The 15024-nt window shown below is 38.1% G+C and overlaps 1 protein-coding gene across 3 annotated transcripts in view; it reads left to right on the top strand.

The window, feature by feature from the left end:
- The window catches only part of SAMD12 (sterile alpha motif domain containing 12), a 492848-nt gene that overhangs the window by 246910 nt on the left and 230914 nt on the right, over window positions 1-15024 (top strand). The window lies entirely within an intron of this gene.

Here is a 15024-nt window from a genome sequence, read left to right as displayed (position 1 = left end):
GCTGGAGTGCAGTGGCACAATCTTGACTCACTTTAACCTCCGCCTCCCAGGTTGAAGTGATTCTCATGACTCAGCCTCCCAGATAGCTGGGATTACAGGCATGCACCACCACACCAGGCTAATTTTTCGTATTTTCAGTAGAGATGAGGTTTTGCCATGTTGGCCGAGTTGGTCTCAAACTTCTGGACTCAAGTGATCCACCCACCTCGGCCTCCCAAAGTGCTGGAATTTCAGGCATGAGCCAGTTCTTCACATGTTAATATTCAAACTCATGTTATGTGAGGCATCCTTCAGAAAATACATAGCCTTATTGAAGCATTAATTTCTTTAAGAAAAAAAAAAAAACAGGAAACAAAATTGACAAGTTGTTTTTATGTCTTATGACTGATAATAGAAGTTCTAAAGACAGTCGGATAAGTGTAAAATATTTTGGGTCTAGGTTTGCTATAATAAAAATATTAGAATTTCATTCCACTCAGGTGAAATGATAAGTTTAAAATATATATCATATAGAAATTCACCATAGAGGTAATAGATAATTCAGTAATGAATATTTGATTCTTCATCTCTGTAAATATTATTCAGCAGAAACAATATGCTGAATAAGTACAAACAAAGACTTTGGAGTGTTTCTGGAAATCCTTGGGCTTCCCTCTTCAAGAGGGTGAATCACAGTTCTTGTCCATAGAGATGGAGTATCCTTCCATGGCTCACGTGGGGCTGTCACTCTGGTGTAATGCATTTCATTTTTTGTTGCTGATGATTATCTAACATGTTCAGGCTGCGGTAACAAAATACCATAACCTAGGTAGCTTATAAACAACAAAAATTTCTCTCTCACAATTCTGAAGGCTGAGAAGTCCAAGATCAGGGCACCAGCAGATTCAGTGTCTGATGAGGGCCCAGTTCCTCACAGTTGGCCTTCTAATCATTGTAACGTCATGTGGGGTGGGATCTCTGTGGGGCCGCTTTTACAAGAGCACCAATCTCATACATGAGGGCTGCACCCCCATGACCTGATCACCACGCAAGGGCCCGCCATCCAATACCATCACCTTGGGGGTTAGGATTTCAATACATAAATTTTGAGGAGACATAACATTTAGACCATTGCATTGATATTTAACAAATATTTACTAACCAGCACATTTTAAGAAGAGTTATCACTTTCAAAGTAGTCCATTTTTGAGGAAAGGAGATTATTTTAAAATGATTGCATTTCTTAGGAGTTTTCTTCTTGCCTTTGGAGGCAATTTCAAAATATAGTTTCTTGGAAACAACTTAACTGTCCATCTTTAGGGGAATAGCAAATTAAATTGTGGTACATCCAGGCACTGGTGTACTCTTAGCTATAAATACGAGAATGAAGAATACTAATATGGCAGGATCTCTGGGATACTATGAGATGTGAAAAAAGCAAGGTGCAGAACAATGTGTACTATATTTGAACAATGCGTATAGTATACTACATTTGCCAAAGAGGGGGAAATAAAAATGTATATCCATATGTGCTTTGTTTTAAGGAAATGCTGAATGATGTACAAGAAGCTAATACAAGCTGCACCTGTGGGACAGGGAAGATGGTGGATAGAGAGAGGGTGTGTGCCTTTTGTGTCACTTTGTTTTATGAAATGTATGGGTATATTAACTATTTAAAGGAATACAGTTTTTTAAAAGAAACAAGAAAGAAAAAGGGTGAATTTTGGCATCAGGCCCAAATTTTAAATCCTGTACCTAACGCATTTTGCTGTGCTCACCAAATAGGGATGTTCTAAGAATTAAGGGAGCTAAGATACGTAAATCACTTGATACAGTATGATAGTAAATACAGAATGTTGTTGGTTATCAGTGATAGAAGCCACACAATTTAATCAACCCCATATTTTTATAATAATCCTTATTTTTATAACATCTTTATAGAGATATAATTCATATGACGTACAACTTACCCACTTAAAGCTTAAAATTCAGTGATGTGTAGTATGTAAAGAGAATGGTGCAACCATCACAATAATTGTTAAAACATTTTCATTAACCCAAAAAGAAACTCTGTACCCATTAACAGTCATTCCCCATTTCTTCCCAATGCCACCAACACCAGCTCCTGGAATCCTAATTGCTTAACAACAGGGATATGTGCCGAGAAATACATTGTTATGTGATTCCATCATTATGGGAACATGATGGAGTATATTTAAACAAACTGAGATGGTATAGCCTGCCACACCCCTAGGCTAATTGGCATAGCCTGTTGCTCTTTGGCCGCAGCATGTTACTGTACTAACTACTGTAGGCAATTGTAACACAACAGTATTTGTGTATCTAGACTTACCTAAACATACAAAATGTACAATAAAACTTTGGTATAATCATCTTATAGGACCACCATCATATATGTGGTTTGTCATTGACTGAAACATTATGTGATGTGTGCCTATAATCTACTTTCTGTCCATCTGCCTATTCGGGGCATTTTCTATAAATGGAATCATACAATATGTGGTCTTCTGTAATTGGCTAATTTCAGTTAGGATAATGATTTTAAGATGCACCCATGTAGTAAGCATGTGTCAGTATTTATTTTCTTTTTATTGCTGAATAATATCCCATTGTATTACTATACCACCTTTTATTGATCCATCGGTTGATGGATTGTTTCTGAATTTTGGTTATTAATAATGGGGCTTTGAACATTTTTGTGCAAGTTTTTGCATGGACCCATGTTTTCATTTCCCATGGATAGATACGGAGGAGTTAAGCTTCTGGGTCGTATGGTAACAACTCCATGTGTATGAAAGCTAAGGTGACTTCACCGTTTTACATTCCCACCAGCGGTGTATGAGAAATCAATTCCAACACATCCTCGCCAACACTGGTTATTGTCTATCTTTATTATAGCCATTCCAGTATGTGTAAAGTGGTATCTCATTATTGTTTTGATTTTCATTTCCCTGATGGCTAATGATACTGCACACTTTTGCATGTACTTACTGCTTATTTGTGTATCTGCTTTAGAAAAATATCTATTCCGATTCTTGGCTTGTTTTTTAAATGGGGAATTTGTTTTTTCCAAACTTTATTTTTTATCCACAGTGTTTCAGTGCTTGATTGTCCACCTTAAATACAAGATCTGGAGTTAAATGTTTGGTTACCATTTCCAAGGAAGAACTACATCCTTAAAGGTTGCAGTAATTCCCATACTGAAGACATTCAAAGCAACCTGCCACAGAGTTGGAAATCAATCCCAAAATGAACAAATGAATGCACGCTAAGATTTTCTCTCAAGGAAACAACACTCTTTGGGATGTGGAAATTAAACGTACACACACACAAACACATCAAATTAATTGCATCGGTTTGTAATCAGAACTTGAAATTACATATGATCATCTGAACGCTCATGCCGTAGTATTTCTAGAGGCAATAAAATGACAGATAATTCAGCCTACTTTTCTGTCTTTCAATTGCTGTTTTAAAACGTGTCTTAAGCCTTCGATTCCACACTAATTGTTTTTACACAGTTGGCCAGGAGCTCCATGACAGTGGCCAAAATGGTCACAAATGCACCGAAAGAGCTCTACCTAGCCACCGTGGGTTATTTGAACACGGAAAAGAGGAATTCTTTGCCCCCTTTTTTCTTGCTTTCCTCGTTCTGGCTGCTGACAAAAACTGTAAGGCATTTGAAAATTTTTGTATGTTGCATGCATAGTTGATATATCAGTATATAAGCACTAGCATTGAATCATGACAAAAATTCCTGAAACAGATCATCATCTAAATCCAGAGCCATCCTTAAATTGAAATCCTGACCTCTGATTCCCTCTGCTCTTATTCTCAATGGCCTGCTTACTATGTGATATTTGCAAGTCAATGCTTGGACCTGCTTTCATGTCATCCCTTTGGTGCCTTTAAGGTGATTCTCTCCTCTGTGTAGCCTTTTGGTGTTCTGTGTTCTGTCCATGGAGTGGCCAGGATGTCAATCTGGTTGGTTGTTTTGTTTTGTATTGTTTTGTTTTGTTTTGTTTTTTTGCTTGCATGTACCTGCTGGAAACTCAGCTATGTCAGAGTACTTCTAGTTGTCTCTTGGGAAACATGGTATAGAACTGAAAACATAATTATGCTTTCCTTGTTCGGTTCGTGAGAAATGGGGGAAGGTGCTTTATGTAACATATGGCAGTGGTGCAAATTATATTTTGAGATCCTTCAAATTAATCCACAATCAAGGACACAAGGGGTATCCTTAGCTTTTTAATAGTGGACAATGTTTCTGGTAGGAAAACCCTTCCAGGAATATTGAATGCTGAATGTTCAGTATCAGCTGTGTGACTGTTTCTCATATAGCTAATGAGTGATAAATGTTTACTGTATACAAAGCATGCACTAATTGTCACATCAGCTTCTGACATTTATGCTACCATGGTCAGTCCTGTTAGCCCCAATTTTAATATGGGTATAAGAGAGGATGAAGAGGTTAAGTAACATACTCATAGTCAGACAACTAGTAAACAGCATAGCACAGGTCTGTCTGACTCCACCGCAAACTTTTACCCATTCTGCTTTATTGCCTTTATTATGTCAAATGGGCTAATGATTTCCATCTCCAGGTGGTGGTTAAATGAGATTTTATGTAGAAACCATATAATAGAGTTCATTGCATATTCTATGACAGAGGTTGGCAAGCATTTTCTGTAAAGGACCAGTTATTAAGTATTTTAGTTTTTGCCAGCCATATGGTATCTGTTGCAACTACCCCCACTAGGCAAAACCCAACCATAGACAATACTTAAATGAATTAGGCATAGCAGTGTTCCAATACAATTTTATTTACAAAAAGAATTACTGATACACATCAAATGAAACAACAGAGTGAAAAGACAACACAGAATAGAATATGTATATAATATATATATAATAGAATAGAACATATATAAAAATATATATATAAAACACAGAATAGAACATATATATAAATCACCTATCTGAAAAGGGGTTAATATCCAGAATAGGTAAGAAACATCTACAACTCAACACAAGGGGAAAAAAAAAACAAACCAAATAATAAAATAAGCAAAGGATTCAAATAGATGGTTCTCCAAAAAAGGTATACAAATGGCCAATAGGCGTATGAAATGATGCTCAACATCACTAATCATTAGAGAAATGCAAATCAAAGCCACATATCATCTCACACCCATTAGAATGGACACTACCCACAGAAAATAACTAGTGTTGGCAAGAATGTAGAGAAATCAGATCCCTTGTATACTGTTAGTGGGAATATAAAATTGTATAGCCATTATGGAAAACAGTATTGAGGTTCCTCAAAAAACTAAAAATAGAGTTACCATATGATACAGCCATCTCATTTCTGGGTACATATCCAAAAGAATTCAAAGCAGGATCTAGAAATAATTGTACACCCATGTTCAGTGCAGCATTATTCACAATAGGCAAGAGATAAAAGTGACCCAAATGTCTAACAACAGATGAATGGATAAAGAAAACATGGTATATATACACAATGCAATATTTTTCAGCCTTTAAAAAGAAGGAAATCCTACCACATGCTGCATGATAAACCTCAAAGACATCATGCTAAACAAAATAAGCGAGTCACAAAAGGACAAATAATGCATGATTCTAACTCATATGGAGTATCTAAAGTAGGCAAAATCATAGAAACAAAGTAGAGAAGTGGCTACAAGGGCTTGGGGGAGGAGGAATTTGTGTTTCATGTACAAATTTCAGTTTTACAAGATGAAACCTTATAAAGATCTGTTGCACAACAACTTAGATATACTTAACATGACTGAACTGTATACTTAAAAATGGTTAAGACAGTAAATTTAATACTATGTAGTTTTTACCACAGTAAAAAAAAAAAAAAAAAAAAAAAAAAAAAAAAAAAATGCTAGCCCATTGTTTGTGGACCCCTGCTTTACAAAGCAAAAAAAATGCAAAGCTCTTAAAATCATCAAGATTATTATTTTTATTCTTTTATTTTCTCATGCTGTAGTGTGGAGCTATTTTTGGGGTGTCCCTTTTAGTGACTTTCTTGGCTGCAAATACGTAGAAAGTATAAAAATATATCAGCAACTAAGGGTTGGGTAAATTCAGGCAATAGAAAGCAGTGTCTCAACTGCGAGTAAGGCAGATGTGGGTAGTAGATGCTACAATCCTCATATAATTAGTGCCTATAAGATGAAAAAAGAAGTGTATGTTTGTTTACCAGGGCCAGTTACAGCTCATTAAACATTAGTGTTTCCTGAAGAACTTTTTTCACATTGTCCAAATATGTGTGTCAAATTTTACTCGGGAATTGCATAACCAGATGGACTTTCCCAAAGCTCTGTCTTTTGGAACAACAAAAATTAGAAACACTACTTTCTAATCCAAGAAGACTTTTTAGAACTGTATGTACGGACTAGCTATTTTAGTCTAGTCACCTCCGCAATGATACTTCAGCAACTCAAGTAGGCCATCTGAACTGAAATAGGCCATCTGGTCCACCACCTTGCTTAAAGAAGGAAGTCTTTGTAGAATGGAGCAATAGACTTGTTGATAAATTGTCCAGTCTCATTTTGCAGATTTGGGCACCAAACCCCAAAGAGGATTAGAGGTTTGTTCATAGTTACACAGCTTGTTAGTGGCATAACTGAAACTAGGTTGCAGTTCTCTTAATTCCCATGCCAGTATTCTTTTTATCTCATTGTTTTCATCAAGGTATATACTGTACTGCGTACAGTAAAATTCACCAATTTTAGTGCACAGTTATGTAAGTATTGGCAAATGCACGCAGTTGAATAACTACCACAACAATCAAGATAGAAAATTTCTCTTACTCCAGAAAAAACTCTCCCGTGTGCTCCTTGGTTGTCAGTTCCTTTTATTACTACCAGCCCCTGGCAACCTATGATGTTTCCTATCCCTACAGTTTTGCCTTCTCCAGAATGCTATATAAATGGAGTCATAGGATCTGACTTCTTTCACTTGTGGAGATGCATTTAGACTTATCAAAGCTGTGATGTGTCATCGTTCCATTCACTTTCATTGCTGAGTATTCCACTAAATGTATTAGATTGGTGCAAAAGTAATTGCGGTTTTGACCATTAAAAATAATGGCAAAAACCACAATTACTTTTGCACCAACCTAATATAACCACAGTTTGTGTATCCATTCCTCAGCTGTGGGACATTTGAGTTGTTTGCAGTTTTGTTTTGTTTGACACAAAGCTGCCATAAGCACTCACACACAGGTTTTTATTATAAACACTGATTTTTATTTCACTAAAAAAGTAAATATCTCTAGATATTTCTTTTCTAAGTGAAATTGCTGATTGGTATCTTAAATATATGTTCGACCTCATAAGAAACTGTCAGATCAGTATTCTTAAGATGGAACGAGAAGAAAAACAGAATTAGAGACTGGCTTTAATGCATATAAAAACAATGGGAGGTTTTCTGGAAAACAAACAAACAAACAAACCAACAAAACACTGCGTCTTTGTAGAAGTTCTACCTAGTGCTTCCTGGAGCCACCAGTATCATTAAGGGCCCCAATTTCCTGAGAGTCTTTTGTAAACTGTCTCAAGGTAAGTTCAAGTCAAACATGTTTACCATTAACTCATTTATTCAAAACAAATTTTCTCAGTATCTATTGACCAGGCAATAGGATATGTCTTTCTACAAGTGACACCGAGAAACGCTTCCTTTGTCTCTCTTCTGAGGAAAAGAATCTTCTTGCTCCTGAGAAAGAAACCATGAGCCAGTCAGATTCCTTTTTATGCATATGTGAAGAATGTCTGATGTTCTAATTGTCTAGTATGTCTCAAACTATGCTATTTGAATTTCCAGGCTCTTTCATGTCTTTTACTTAGTTGAGGCTTTGGTGTTACAAATCTGATGTTCACATGCCAGTTCTCTTCAACACAGTTCTTCTCCTTTATCATTGGACAGCAAGAGCTTTTCCTTGCCTTGGTGCTCACATGTTCCATGTACATGATACTGACTCTCTTGGTTCTCTTTCTAATGGCCTCTCTCAGGCTGTTGGCAAACTGCCCTCTTCTGACACTTCTCAGATGTTGATTCCTCCTGGGGGTAGGTCCTTTTAGTTGTTAGCATTTTGCATGCTGCCTGGACAATCTCACCCTCTACCGCTTCAGCATCCCCTACATCATAGTGACTCTCAGATTTACATTTTACACCTCTCTGAAACTACAGATTCTTATTTTTCCCTCTCTAAAAGATGTGTACCCGGGCATATTCCTCTGACATCTCAAATTTAAAATATCCAAATCTAACCCATTATCTTTTCTACCATCTCCCCAGTCTGTTCTTCCTCCTGTGTTGGTTCTCAAGGTTAATACCTCCATGACTCACGCTGTCACCTGTCATAGAAGGCTCAGAGCCACCTGTGATTATTCGATTTTCCTCATCACTCACATGGAGTCCATGACCAAATCCTCAGAGTTCTGCTTGTGAAGTGAGTTTCCTATCTTTCCCAGCCTTATCTCTACCCTAACCATTGTGTTAATTCATTCCTCTTCAGCTCTTTCCCAGGCCATTTGAATAACCTTCTAGTTATCATTTGATCTGAAGTCTCTGTCCTGCTCCCTCAATTCTACTTCAGTTAACTTCCCACTTCTATTGCCAGAGTTAAATATACTTCTGACAACATTATTTCCATCCTTAAAACATTTAATGGTTCCCAATTACCTACAGAATGAAAATCAAACTCCTGAGCATCGCCTAGCCATTCTAGACATTTCATGGATGTATTAACTTTGGGCAAGTTGCTTGTCAGAAATTAAGATATCTTCATTATAAAAATGGAAATAGGATCTATTTCACAGGATTGTTGTGAATATCGTATAATAAAACTCATGAAAAGACATAGCCTTGATGAGATATTAACTCTTCTGAAAAGGCTTACCTCATCTTTCTGGCAGAACCAATCATTCTCCCATCCTTTTGCATTTTTTCTTTTTTAAAAATTTTATTTAAGTTCCAGAGTACATGTGCAGGATGTGCAGGTTTGTTACATAGGTAACCGTGTGCAATGGTGGTTTGCTGCACCTATCAACCCATCACTTAGGTATTAACCCTGGCATGCATTAGCTATTTTTCCTGATACTCTCCCTCCCCCAACCCTCCACCCCAACAGGCCCCCAGTGTGTGTTGTTCCTCTCCCTGTGTCCATGTGTTCTCACTGTTCAAATCCCACTTAGGAGTTAGAACATGAAGTATTTGGTTTTCCGTTTCTGCATTAGTTTGCTGAGGATAATGGCTTCCAGCTCCATCCATGCCCCTGCAAAGGACATGATCTCATTCTTTTTTATGACTGCATAGTATTCCATGGTATATATGTACCACATTTTCTTTATCCAGTCTATCATTGATTGACATTTGGGTTGACTCCATTTCTTTAATATTGTGAGTAGTGTGGCAGTGATTATATGCATACATGTGTCTTTAAAACAGAATGATTTATATTCCTTTGGGTATATACCAGGTAATGGGATTGTTGAGTCAAACGATATTTCCACTTCTAGGTCTTTTGAGGAATCACCACATTGTCTTCTACAATGGTTCAACTAATTTGCATTCCCACCAACAGTGTAAAAGCATTCCTATCTCTCCACAACCTCACCAGCATCTGTTGTTTCTTGACTTTGTAATAATCCCTATTATGACTGACATGAGATGGTATCTCACTGTGGTTTTTATTTGCATTTCTCTAATGATCAGTGATGTTGAGCTTTTTTTCAAGATTTTTGGCCACGTAAATGTCTTCTTTTGAGAAGTGTCTGCTCATGTCTTTTGCCCAATTTTTAATGGGGTTGTTTGTTTTCTTCTTGTAAATTTGTTTAAGTTCCTTGTAGACTCTGGATATTAGACCTTGATCAGATGGATGGGTTGCAAAAATTTTCACCCATTCTGTAGATTTTCTGTTCACTCTGATGATAGTTTATTTTGCTGTACAGAAGCTCTTTAGTTAGATCCCATTTGTCAGTTTTTACTTTTGTTACAATTGCTTTTGACATTTTTGTCATGAAATTTTTGCCCGTGCCTATGTCCTCAATGGTATTGCTCAGATTTTCTTCTAGGGTTTTTATAGTTTGGGGTTTTACATTTCAGTTTATTTGTTTGTTTGTTTTGTTTTGTTTTTAGACACAGGTTTACTCTTATTGCCCAGGCTGGAGTACAATGGCGTGATCTCGGCTCACTGCAACCTCCGCCTCCCTGGTTCAAGCACTTCTCCTGTTTCAACTGCCTGAGTAGCTAGGATTATAGGTGCCCACCACCATGCCCAGCTAATTTTTGTATTTTTTTTTTTTTTTTTTTTTTTTTTTTTTGAGACAGAGTCTCGCTTAGTCGCCCAGGCTGGAGTGCAGTGGCGCGATCTCGGCTCACTGCAAGCTCCGCCTCCCGGGTTCACGCCATTCTCCTGCCTCAGCCTCCCGAGTAGCTGGGACTACAGGCGCCCGCCGCTTCGCCCGGCTAATTTTTTGCATTTTTAGTAGAGACGGGGTTTCACCATGTTAGCCAGGATGGTCTCGATCTCCTGACCTCGTGATCCGCCCGCCTCGGCCTCCCAAAGTGCTGGGATTACAGGCGTGAGCCACTGTGCCCAGCCTACATTTAAGTTTTTAATCCATCCTGAGTAAATTTTTGTATAAAGTGTAAGGAAGGGGTGTTTCAATTTTCTGCATATGGCTAGCCAGTTTTCCCAGCACCATTTATTAAATAGGGACTCCTTTCCCCATTGCTTGTTTTTGTCAGGTTTGTCAAAGATCAGATTGTTGTAGGTGTGCACTCTTATCTCTGAGTTCTCTATTCTGTTCCATTTGTCTATGTGTCTGTTTTTGGTCCCTTTTCTCTTTGTTCAGACTAATAATGTTGTATTCATCACATAGTATCCATTGTTCTTCCATCCAGTGTGCTTCACGCTTTATGTGAGGTACTGGGGATAAAATGGGAGTGTCCATTCTAGCAATAAGAACAGAGCGATGTATGCCATTATAGAGACACTGATAGTATAATGACGGCACAGAGCTGGAACTCAGCCTTGCGTGGGAATAGGTGGGATAAGGAAGACTTGCCAGTGCTACAACAAATGAGCTAGCTTTTAAGGGATAAAAATGTTAACAGGTGCACAAAGACTGTCAGAAAGGGAAGCCTGTATAAAGGCATGGTGGTGTTTTGTCTTCCTTGTAGACTATGAGCAAACCTCAATTGTGTTCTAATTTTGCTTTGCATAGTGCTAGCAGGAGGTGGATCCTCTGTATGTTTTTTCTAATATAAATTTAATTGTTGCCCTTTTCTCTCATTTTCTTCATCTATTTCATTTTCCACTTAATCTTCTCAAAGCAGTGAATGCAGTATCAATTTTTTATGGATTCATAAGAAAATAAACGTAGCTACAAAGCCATTTTGAATCATCTTTCTCCACAAGCAACATTCCCTAGGATCTCTTTTTTTAAGAACTTCTTTATTCCCTTGTGATCTTTTTCTATTGACCCGACAAGTAAAGACAATGGCAAGGGCCCTTGTGTTTATAAGCCACTCACCTGCTTTGAGTTGTTTCTTCTAATATTTTTGGTCCTTAAATGTCCTCCTGAGTGACACTCTCAAGTGATTACTAAGTGAACCTTCTCCTATGACCATGAGCTCAGCGGCTCATGGTAGATAAGGATTTTGGATGAGTAACTTAATAGGAATCTGAAGAGATTACTCTTCTGTAACTAGGGTCTTTTATTACTATTTCTTCATTCAGCCTTATTTGATTATGATCTACCAACCACGTGTCCCATCTCAATTTCCTCCAAGTCCATATTTTCTCAAACTGCTGCCTCCTTAAGATTTCCCGACACATTTCAAAATCTTCCCACTCTTGCAGAAATGTTGTGGCCAGGAATATTTCTAATTTTATCAAGTCTTTAAGTCATCAGAGAAATTCTCCTTAGAATGAGCTTTATATTTAAAGGCTGAAACACAGATTTTTTGAGGGGATTATTAAAATCATATGTCAGTTTATCAGTAGTGGTTAGAATTATGAGATATATATCCTGGTTAGCATCCAGCCCTGTTTCATTTTTATTCTGGAAATCCATCATGATCATTTAACCCAAGAAGGAGTTTTGTTTAAGGCTTGACATGGACTCATGATTCTTGTCTGTTACATTGTCATGATAGAAAAATATCTGCCTATTGTAGCACCCCTGATGGTTCCTCTAACCAGCATATGGGAGACATGTCTACACATTATTCGTCTAATTTGGACTTTTTCTATCAGGAATGATCCTTGTCATTGCTGCTTCACAGCTCAATGTTTTAAGTCATTCTTTGCATTGTGATGAGTAACTTTTAGGGAATTTCAGAGACTTCAAAAATGTTTCATGTCTGCCCCTGCAGAACTCACCAACCTGAAATGCACTGACCACTTTGCATTTAAATGTACTAGATGAAACAATATATGTGATATCTCTTGTTTGGACAATTTAAGATGGTCATAAGGTTGCATTGTTATATCGCCTTGACCTTGTGGCTTGACTGTGGATTTGAAGGGTCTTAAATTACTAATATTGCTCTGAAGAAAGATGAGTTATGGGCATTCAACAATTGATATTCGTTTTATTCTTGAGGATAAGTCTAGACCCTACAATCCAATATGTGTGGTGTTCAAATGTCCTATGGGCTTTTTAGAGAGGCAGTTGAATTAGAACATTGCCACGTGGACTGGATAAGAGGAAATCACAGCCACTTTCAGAGATGCGCTGAGATGTTCTGGATTTTCTAAGAAGAAACAGAAAAATATGCCATCTGTGTGCTTTAGGACTTCTGTTCCCACATATTAACTAATTTCTCTGGCCTTTTTGCGGGGGACCACCAATTCTCAGTATCTGGCATAAACCCCTGTGCAGTGTAGATGTTCAAGCCTCCCATTGCATCAGAATTTCTACATGCCAATTCTAGAAGGTACCATGTGCATAGACTACACTGTGAACGGACTCTAAAGTTGTACAGTCATTGGTCCAGCCTTGAGCCCCAGACAAGAATAAAGCCTTTTTTCCTTATCCTTCTCTGAAATAATACTTCCATTCTTAGTATCCCCTTTTTCATTTTGCTATTTATTTATTTATGAGATGGAGTTTAACTCTTGTTGCCCAGGCTGGAGTGCAATGGAGCGATCTTGATTCACGGCAACCTTCACCTCTTGAGTTCAAGCAATTCTCCTGCCTCAGCCTTCTGAGTAGCTGGGATTACAGGCATGCATCACCACGCCTGGCTAATTTTGTATTTTTAGTAGAGATGGGGTTTCACCATGTTGGTCAGGCTAGTCTTGAACTCCCGACCTCGGGTGATCCACCCACCTTGGCCTCCCAAAGTGCTGAGATTACAGGCGTGAGCCACCACGCCCAGCCCTCATTTTGTTTATCTTTTTACAGTAGCAATTACACAATCATTTGTTTAGTAATTCAAAAAACATTGAGAAGCTAACAAGTGTCAAGTACTATTTATATGCTATATGTTAGGGATACAGGGATGAATATTAAGTTCTTGCCCTTGAAGTCATGTAAAGGAGACCTATATGTAAAATGTTATAGCACGGAAATGTCTGCAGTGTGACAGAAGTGTGAATGTTTGCAGTGTCATGTAGGAAGGGTATCCAATCTAGAAGAAATGTGTCAGAAAAGGTTACAAGAAAAAGTGACCTCTGAACTTTGCCAGCTATACAGTTAGCAAGATGTGTTTATTTCCTCTTTAGTCATCAAACAAATATAAAATTACCAAAGTGATAAGAGCTCTAGAGAGGTACAGCGTGTTGTGATAGTATATTTACTATAAAACTGTGTATTTACTGAGTGCCTGCCTTGTATCAGGCCTTTACTAGCTTTTGGCAAAATATAATAAGCAAAATAGATATGGTTAGTTTATACATGGATTTTATATTTTAGTGGAGAAGACACTCATCCACAGGGACTCATAGTAACATGGTGAATGATATGAATGGGGTCATTAATTGTGCTTTGGAGAGCAAGTAAGCAGAGGGACTTCTCTGGCTCTGAGGGATCAGGAAAATCTCCTTCAGGAAGCTGAGATCTAAAAGAGGAGGAAGAGTTAGGCAGATTAGGTGGTGCTTGGTGACTATAGAAAGAAAATGTCCCAGTTGCAAGGAACAGACTGTTCTGAGGCTGTATTAGGGTTCTTCAGAGAGAAACAACCAATAGGGTATATATAGACATATAAGAGGAGATTTATTATGGGAATTGGCTCGCATGATTTTGGAGGCTGAGAAGTCCCACGATCTGCCATCTATAAGCGGAAGAACCGGGAAAGCTGGTGGTATAATTTAGTCAATTCCGAAGGCCTGGGAATAGAGGGAGCTGCTGGTGTAAGTTCCAGAGTCTATAGGCCCAAGAACCAGTAGCTGCGGTGTCCAAGGGCAAAAGGAGATGGATGCCCCAGCTCAAGGAGAGAAAGAAACAAGTTGTCCTTCTCCACTTTTTTGTTTTGTTCATGTTCTCAACAGACAGGACAATTCCACCTACATGGGTGAGGGCAGCTCTTCTTTATTTAGTATGCTGATTTAAATGCTAATTTCTTCTGGAAATACCCTCGCAGGTACACCTAGAAATAATATTCTACCAGCTATCTGGGCATCCCTTATCTCAGTCAAGTTGACACATAAAGTTAACCATCGCAGAGGCGAAGGTTGAAGAGGAAGTTTGGTGTGTTCAAGGAGCATGAAGAAGCCTAATATAGTTAGAGGGTTAGGAGTTGGTCAGAAGGCGGGTGGAGATGGCAGAAAGTGAGATTGGAAGAGTAAGGAAAGGTGAAGTGAATGCCTTAAATGTTTGCTTTTCTCAAGGAATCTAGAATTTATCCTGAAGACAGTGGCAACTACAGAAGGGTTGTGAATCAGAGACTGTCCTAATCAGATTTACATAACAAAAGATGAGAGGATGCACTGGAAAAGCAAAGACAGGAGGAAAGACGTCTAGTTAGGAGGTTGTTGTGGTA

This window comes from Theropithecus gelada, chromosome 8 (genome assembly GCF_003255815.1).
Source record: "Theropithecus gelada isolate Dixy chromosome 8, Tgel_1.0, whole genome shotgun sequence".
In the NCBI taxonomy this organism is placed as follows: Eukaryota; Metazoa; Chordata; class Mammalia; order Primates; family Cercopithecidae; genus Theropithecus; species Theropithecus gelada.
Note: the sequence above shows the minus strand (reverse complement) of the source record. Positions and strands in the feature narration are given on the sequence as shown.